Source organism: Myotis davidii, unplaced genomic scaffold (assembly GCF_000327345.1).
Source record: "Myotis davidii unplaced genomic scaffold, ASM32734v1 scaffold1910, whole genome shotgun sequence".
NCBI classification, from domain to species: Eukaryota; Metazoa; Chordata; class Mammalia; order Chiroptera; family Vespertilionidae; genus Myotis; species Myotis davidii.
The window spans coordinates 883989-893058 of NW_006283016.1; positions in this window are offsets into that span (position 1 = coordinate 883989).

Genomic DNA, 9070 nt, shown 5'->3' on the forward strand with positions numbered 1-9070 from the left:
ATATATATATTCAGAATGTTAGCCCCTTCTAGATATATAATTTACAGGTATTTTCTCCCATTCTGTGAGCCTTCCATTTTCTTAATTGTGTCCTTTAAAGCACAAAAGATCTTAATTAAGATGAAGTCAAATGTACGTATTTTTCTTTAGTTTCATGTGTCCTTGATATCATATCTAAGAAACCATGTACATAATTCAAGGATGTAAAGATGTATGCCTATGTTTTCTTTCACAATTTTTAGTTTTACCTTTTACATTTAAGTCTTTGATCCATTTTGAGCTAATTTTTGTACATAGTGTTAGATAATGTCCAACATCATTATGTTACATGTGAATATTCAGTTGTCACAGCACTGTTTATTGAAGAGACTATTCACACAGACACACACACACACACACACACACACAATTGTCTTGTCATCATTGCCAAAAATAAATTGACCATAAATGTAAAGGTATATTTATGGATTCTCAATTCTAATCCAGTGAAATATATGTCTATCTTTATGTCAATACTACACAGTATTTATATTGTAGCTTTATAGTAAGTCTTGAAAGTGGGAATTATAAGTGCTCCAACTTTTTTTATTGTTATGTCTATTCTTAGTCCCATGTGTTTCCTTATGAATTTTAAGGTCAGCTTGCCATTTTCTGAAGAAAAAAAAATGGGGAGGGAAAGGCAGCCGAGATTTTAAAAGTATTGCACTGCATTCAGAAACCAGTTAGGGGAGTATTTCTACCTTAACAATATTAAGGCTTCCAAATCTTCCCCTCCCCCCAAAATAATGTATTTCCATTTATTTAGGTCTTTTTTAAATTTTTAAGATTTTTATAGTGTTTGATGTATGATTCATACTAATTTTGCTAAATTTATTTCTAAGTGTCTTATTCTTTTTTGATGCTCTTTCACATGGAATTATTTTCATAATTATATTTTTTGGATTTTTTCATTGTGATTGTGCAGAAATATAACTTATTTTTATATATTGATCCTACAAGTTTACTGTTTATTAGCTATAGTAGTTTATTTGTGTGTAGATTCATAAGGATTTTCTATATGCAAGAGTAAGTCATCTGTGAATATAGACAGTTTTAATTCTTCCTTTCTGATCTGGATGCCTTTTATTTCATTTTCTTGCCCAATTGTTTTAATTAAAGCCTCCGGTGCAATATTGAATACAAGGGGTAAGAGCAGACATCCTTGCCCTATTCCTAATCTTAGGAGAAAAGCTTACAATCTTTCACCATTAAGTATAATGTTAGCTGGGGGTTTTTCATTGATGCTCTTTACCAGACAAGACATTCCCTTCTATTATTATTTAGCTGAGTGCTTTTATCATGAAAGTGTTTTGGATTTTGTTACATAATTTCTCTGAATCAATGAGATGATCATGTGAGATTGATTATTCTGCCAATACAGTTGTTTTCATATCCTGAAACAACCTTGCATTCTTGGAAAAATCCACTTGGTCAAGGTGTATGATCCTTTGTGTACCTTACTGGATTCAGTTTGCTAGTACTGTGTTGAAGATGTTTGCTTCTACACTCATAAGAAACACTGGTCTGTGGTTTTGATGTTGATGTTGTTTGGGGGTTTCTGTTTGTTTTGTGATAACTTTGTCTGGTTTTGGTGTAAGAGCTTTACTGACCTCACAGAAATGAATTGGGGAGTATTCCCTTCTCTTCTATTTTTTTTGGAAGAGTTGTGAAACACAGGTGTTAACTCTAATTTAAACATTTGGTAGAATTTACTAGTGAATCTACCATCTGGTGCAGGCCTTTTCTTTGTGGGAGTTTTTTTTATTATTATTACTAATTCAATTCCTTTACTTGTTATAGGTCCATATGGATTTTCTGTCTTCTTGAGTCAGTTTTGATAAGTTTGACTTTTTAGGAATTTATCTAGTTTGCTGGTATACAATTGTTCATAGTATTCACTTATAGGTCTTCTTATTTCTGAAGATCAATAGTGATGTTGCCTCTTTTACTCCTGACTTTACTAATTTGAATCTTCTCTTTTATTTTAATTCATCAGTGTAGCTAAAGGTTTGACAATTATCTTGACACTTTCAAAGAATCAACTTTTGGTTTTGTTAATTTTCTCTATTTTTTATTACCTGTATTATTTATTTGTGTTCTAATCTGCATTATTTTCTTTCCTTCTGCTTGCTTTAGATTTAGTTTGCTTTTCTTTTTCTAGTTTCTTAAGATTAAAGATTAGATTATTGAGTTGAGATCTTTCTTTTCTGTTAATCTTCACCTGAGGATAATTTTTCTATTGATATTTAGAGAGAGTGGAAGGGATTGGGAGAGACAGAAACATTGATATGAGAGAGACACTTCAATTGGTTGCCTCCTGCATGTGCCCAGACTAGGGATTGAGACTGAAACCTAGGTACCTGTCCTTGACAGGAATGAAACTAGGACCCTTCAATCACAGGCCAACACTCTATTCACTGACCCAAACCAGGTAGGGACTTCTTTTGTTAATCCAACATTTACAGCTATAAATTTTGGATGAAAACTGGACATTTTAAATAATATAATGTGGTTACTGCAGTGTGTTTATTTAGTACTAGAGGCTAGTGCACGAATTTGTGTACCAGTGGGGTCCCTCAGCCTGGCCTGTGGGATCGGGCCAAAACCAGCTCTCCAGGCATCCCCCAAGGGGTCCCATATTGCAACAGGGCACAGGCCAGGCTGAGGGACCCCACCAATGCACGATCAGGGCTAGAGAGGGACATGGGAGGTTGGCCAGCTCGGGAGAGACTGCGGGAGGGCTCCAGGGCATGTCTGGCCCATCTTGCTCAGTCCCGATTGACAGGACCCAAGAAGCAAGCTAATCTACCTGGTGATCAGTGCATGTCATAGTGAGTGATCGACCAGTCGCCTGTCTGCCCCTGGTGGTCAGTGCACATCGTAGCAAGCGGTTAAGCAGCCTTAACATATTATTAGCATATTACACTTTGATTGGTTGGACGGACAACTGGACAACCAGACACAGCATATTAAGCTTTTATTATATAGGGTAACTTTCCTGAGCTAATTCTGTCAAATCAACCTGTATTCCAATTTGAATTATATTATTGCATGTGGCCACTGGAGTCTCTGCCCAGCTAAGTTAATAGTCATCTCATGATTGACCAAATATTTCCTTAAATACCTGGAACCCAAAGTCTCCAGGCCTCTGCTGAAGGCCTCTGTGTGCATGCTCAGGCACATCTTACACGCACAGGCAGGCAATTTACAATTTCATCTTAGCCTTTAAGTCTTGCTTGCACTGAGTCTTAGGATCAGCTGGAGATGACAGCTTGAAACCTTCTCAGGTCTTTCCTGGGCATATGTGTGTGTGACTTTCCATATTCCTTTAAATATGTTGAATCCTTTCAAATCTCTCAATGTATATCTCACTCCCCAGCTTTTTCTTTTGTTTTTTGTTCAGCTTATTGTTTGTCCCAACGGTTACCACCACCTCAGGCAACTGCAACTCTTATTAATTGCCACTGGTTGTTCTAAACAAATGCTCCTGGGGAAAATGCTGTGTGCAATGGGCCAGCTATGAGTCAGGTCATGTAAAGACAAGCCTTGTGAATGGGATTTTCTGAGGGATTGCCAAACAGGTCAAATAATGACATTTATATGGGATTTGGGCTCAGAGGAGCTCCCTCTTCACTGTGCTTTTCAGAGTGTTAGGCTGCTGTTATTCACCATAAGTGTGAGGCTGTTAGTCTCCAAAGCTAGCACTGTGTTTACATGAAGAAGATAGAACTAAAATACAACAAAGCTTGCTATTTTTTTCCAAGATTCAAATTTTCATGACTGTACACCCTTCAGATTGTTATAATCATTTGGTTAACCGCCAGAAGTTTGAAAAAGTTGATTTTATTGTTTTTTTCACTGTTTTCATTGTTTTTGTGGCATAGAGAATTTTTGAAGGCTCTTATTCCACCATTCCTGCCCACATCACTTCCTCCCATAATTTTAAAACAGCTTCTTAGTGGGTTTAATATCTAAAAGTCTATAAGAATCAAATTGAAAGGATAAAGGGCTCCATATAGATCAATAAAAGAACACATCTGATCACTGCTGTCCACTCTGTATAGAAGATGACAGTTTGTCATGCTTCACTAAGCCACACAGTAAGTGGACACATAGCAAGTGACTTCTTCCAGGCTTTCCTGGTTTATCCATTTCTTTCTCCTCAATGCTTGGGGGTTTTTTGTTGTTGTTTTGGGTTTGTTTTTTTTTATCAATTCTGTTTATCAAATTAAAGCATTCATAAAATTAAATACTACCACCCCCCCCCACACACACACACACACTCCTCAGAGTGAACCACTTTCAATAATTTATGTTTTGAGTTCTTCAAACAATTAGTTCCACATCTATATATAAAAGCCTAAGCAACCAAATGGCCGGTCGACCAGTCACACCATGATGCACACTGACCACAAGGGGGCAGACACTCAACACAGGAGCTGCCCCCTGGTGGTCAGTGCACTCCCACAGCGGGAGTGCCACTCAGCTGACCAACCTAGTCTCCAGCCCAGCAGCAGCCACTCACTTCCTCAGTAGTCATGCAGGTTCAATCTCAGGAGAACGGGCCAGACACCAACGGACCGGCGCTGCCAACACAATCCCAACAGTGCTGACAGTCTCCTGGAAGTCAGCCTCAGGCACCATGGCTGCTTCCCCTCCCTAGATGCTCCACAAGGAAGAAACAACATAAAAGCGCCCACCAGTTGACTCCTGACACCTGCACTAATGTCAGCGGGACAGATCTGGGTCCCAGACCAGCAAGGGCATCCCACCACCCACCCAGAGGGCTGATCATGTCCCGGCCTTCCCCCACCTCAGGACGGGCATCAGACACAGGGCTCACAGCTGGTGAGTGCCATTGCAGCAGCGCGAGCCTCTCCCAATCAGGACTGACTGAGTGCGAGCCCACAGCAGACGCAGCAGGGCTGGGATGAGTGGGAGCAGCAGGCAGGAGTGGCAAGCAGTGTTGGACTGCCAGTTTTGGTCCAATTCCTGCAGGCCATGACGAGGGACCCCACCCATGCATGAATTCGTGCACTGGGCCTCTAGTCTACCCTAATAAAAGACAAAGATGCTTACTGACCGTACCTTCACTATGCCCACCAGCCAATCAGAGCGACTATATGCAAATGAACCCAACCAAGATGGCAGTTAATGTGCATATACCAGCTGGGAGCGAAGTCTGAAGACAATGTGGAAGCAAAGCGCTGCAGAAGGGAGCAAAGTAGAGGTGGTGGAGACAGGAACAGAGCCAAGGCGGCGGAGGCAGGAAAGAAACAAGCCAGGCGGCGGAGTAGGAGGGAAACCAGCCAGGCGGCGGGGCGGGAGGGAAACGAGTCCAGCGGCGGGGCAGGAGGGAAGCCCACCTCAGCGGGTTTCGCTTCCTTCTCTGCTTCGCTCCAGCTGCAGGAAGCCCTATTCTTGCAGGAATCTTCCTGCAACGGGCCTCTAGTTTTAAATAACAGGCATAAGTCACTAATTCTTTATCACATCTAGACACCATTATTTCCTCACTGCAATGATAGACGGGGATTTGTTTTATTTGTCCCCAAATCTCAAAACTGTTGATACTTAAGACATTTTTAGTTTTTCCATTGATTACTTTTGTAAGCTTAGACCATTAATGCAATATAGTTCTTTTCCACCAACAAAAGATGGAATCTCCTTAATCTCTGCATTTGTAAGATAAGGATCCTAGCAACCTTATCTTCCCTTCACATGTCCTCTGTTTTTCTCAATGTCAATTAGGATTATTATAACTTTCCATAGTCAAGATTGATTATATTTACACTCTGTTCTGAAACAGTATATTTGTTGGCACTTAGTTAACATTTAGTTAACTCTAACTGTTGAAAACAAACATATTTCCATTATTATAACTCTATTGTTCACAGCATAGCTAAGTTGTAAACTATGGTAAAATTTCCTTCCCTAAGATTGCAATATAATTAGCTCTGTGCCACCGAAAAGAGCAATGTTCATAATGACAAGATCAAATGAATTTTCCGTTCTTCTACCTCCCTTGCTCCCACTAATTCCTTAAACCCTGATAGATTTCATGTTTCTACTTATGTAACCATAAATTTCTTTTTTAAAAGTTAATTTTGTCTTTCAAGATTCCAATGGACTTACTTGAACCATAAGTCCCATAGTAAGTTCTTAGTAAATATTTATTAAAATTAAATTATTTGAATTACAAGCCTGTCCTCACTAACATATGAAATGTTAAAATTGCTATTTTCCATGGATTTTTATATGTGATTACTGCAAAAGAACTGAAAAATGATTCACTATGTCACTTTAGGATAAATTCCAACCCAATTTTTAACAGAAACAAGTTTTATCAAAATGTTTGTGGGCAACATTGGTATTATTCCACCAGCATGACTTCCAGAAATCACAATGACTTTTCTGTACTTAATATTATCTAGCCAAAGGGAAATAAACATTTCCATGATTGAACTAAAATTGTTTTATCTGTCAGATTCTAAATTAAAAGCATCTGGCTCAATTTAAAGAGTTTACCTAAGGTGATTGGCTCCCAAAGAGTGTACACATAATGAAGAATTACAATAATCAAATCCAGAGAAGGAAAAGAAGGACTCGTGAGCAAAACATTGACAGTGATTAAAAGCCATGCAATTGAAAAAATAAACAGCCTCAATTGTCAAAAGAGTGAATACTTTCTAGCTTCCTTCCAAACTCTATAAAGCCACCTACAACCTTTCCCATTCAAATAGGTACCCCTGCCAAGCCTCCTGAAGCCTGGGCTCTGATTTGGGTCAATGAGAGAGCAGCCTTATCTAAGCAGTGCATTCTTATGTTAGAGGGGAACAGATGTAGAGAAAATCTGGGACTATATGTATAAGAAGGTGCTGGATCAAAAACGGCCTAATCTAAAGAACCTGAATCTTATCCTGAATGTTATAGGAACAACGAATAATTCTAAATACAATAAAAATTTGAAGATGCTACAATAAAATAATAACCTAGGCATGAATTTATTAGAGCCTGAATGGATGTTTTTCTAAATTATATTACTGAATCTACCCAGTGTTGGCAACAGAGCCAAATATCAACAGTACTTCTTCAAAATAGACTCGCCCAGGCTGAAAACTGACTTCTGCGCATGGGCCACGAAGTTTCAATCACACTGTACGTGCGCCCGCACATGGTATTTTGTGGAAGAGCCACACTCAAGGGGCCAAAGAACCGCATGTGGCTCGCGAGCCGCAGTTTGCTGACCACGGTAACTAGACTGTTTAAAGACAGGGTTTGCAGTTTCTTCACCTCTGCATACACCCATTCCCAGCCCAAGGCTTTCACATAATAGAGGCTCCATCAATCAAAGAGAGATTGAGTGCATCAGGCAGCTTCTGAAATAGTTTGCAACAAGCCCTGCCCTCTTGGTCTTCATGCCCTTGTGTAATTCCTCCCCTTGAGCATGGGCTGACCACAGTGACTTCCTTCAAACTAACAGAACACAGCATTGGACATCACTTCTGAGATTATATTACAGAAGACTGTGACTTCCATCTCACTTTTCTCTCTCTCTTACTGAAATTCACTCTTCCCCACTTGCTTGCTTGCTGCCTTGCTGTAACATGTTCTATGGAGAGGCCTACATGGCAAAGAACTGAGAGAAACCTCCAGTCAACAATTCATGAGGAACCAAAGCCTCAGCTTAACAGACCACAGAACTAAATCCTACCAGATAATTAGAGCAAGCTTGGGAGTAGATTCTGCCCAAACCATGATATGACTGCCACCTTGTCAATTACAAGTTCAAGAAGTCTTGAATGAGTTCACTCAAATTTTCTTGGAATTCTGCAACTGCCATAAGAAGAATGTGCTAGACTAGTTCCTTATTTCAAAAGGAAGATGAGAGACAAATGGAGCTGAGCCAAAAGGTCTAGACCAGTATCCAGATCAAATCATGAGCTTACTAGATGTTTAGTCACATGTGCTGCTAAGATTTTGTGATTATTTGTTGTTACATCATTGTGCCCATAGTTGATTGATACATGCTGTGTTCAAGAAAGGGGGATGGGAAACTTCCTACTGGAGAACTGGTCTAATTAAGTAAACCCTGGGTCTGAACACTACTTCGAATAAAGAAAATGTAAATATGGTAGCTAAGTTTTCAAGTAATATGAAGTAATTTGACCAATTTTTCTAAACCCTGAAATTACTAGATCCTGTTATCAGTGACTTGGTAACACCTTCAACAAGTTATGAGAGAATAAGTGGAATCCAGCTTACCACTTACCTTAATGAGTTATAGAAACAAATAAAGCTATTTAAAAGAAAATCTTCTCTAAAATAAAAGTACCTTTACTGGAGTTTCTGTTGGTCTGGTTAGTATAAAAGCAATAAGAGAAATACTTTACTTAGTTCTCCCTTTCCTATGATCATGGTTTATAAATTTGATGCTTTTGGGGAACTCATTAGCTCTTTGTAATCATAATTAACTGGGCGCCGTGAAAGTATAGAGTGGTTCTCAGTATGTTAGCTAAGTTTTTGGGAGAACCAAGATGGCGGCATAGGTAAACACCGGAGAATGCTGCCTCGCACAATCACGTCAAAAATACAACTAAAATATGGAACGGACATCACCCAGAACCACAGGAAAGCTGGCTGAGGGGAAATTCTTCAACTAGAAGGAAAGAGAACAGCATACCGAGATTCAGAGGAGGTGCAGTGCGGAAAATACAAAGGTGCAGAGGGGCGCGCAGAGCGGGCTGGTGGCTGAGGGAGAGGTTGTCGTTTTCAATCAGGAGGGAGGCTCAGGCTCTGAGCTCCAGTTCTGGGTGAGTCTCTAGGGACCCAGATTCAAACGGGAGAAGCGGGCTGTCTGGCATTGGTCAGAACTCAAGGGCAGCTTTCTCTCCAAGGTTTGCAGAGGTTGCTGGGACTCTGAAAGGCAGAGTCTCTGGAGACGGGACTGAGAGCAGCTGTAACTGCTCGCTCTGCCCGCCCTGTTGATCCCGTGAGGCCCGCCCCGCCCAAGCCCTGCACAGAGCCATTTGCG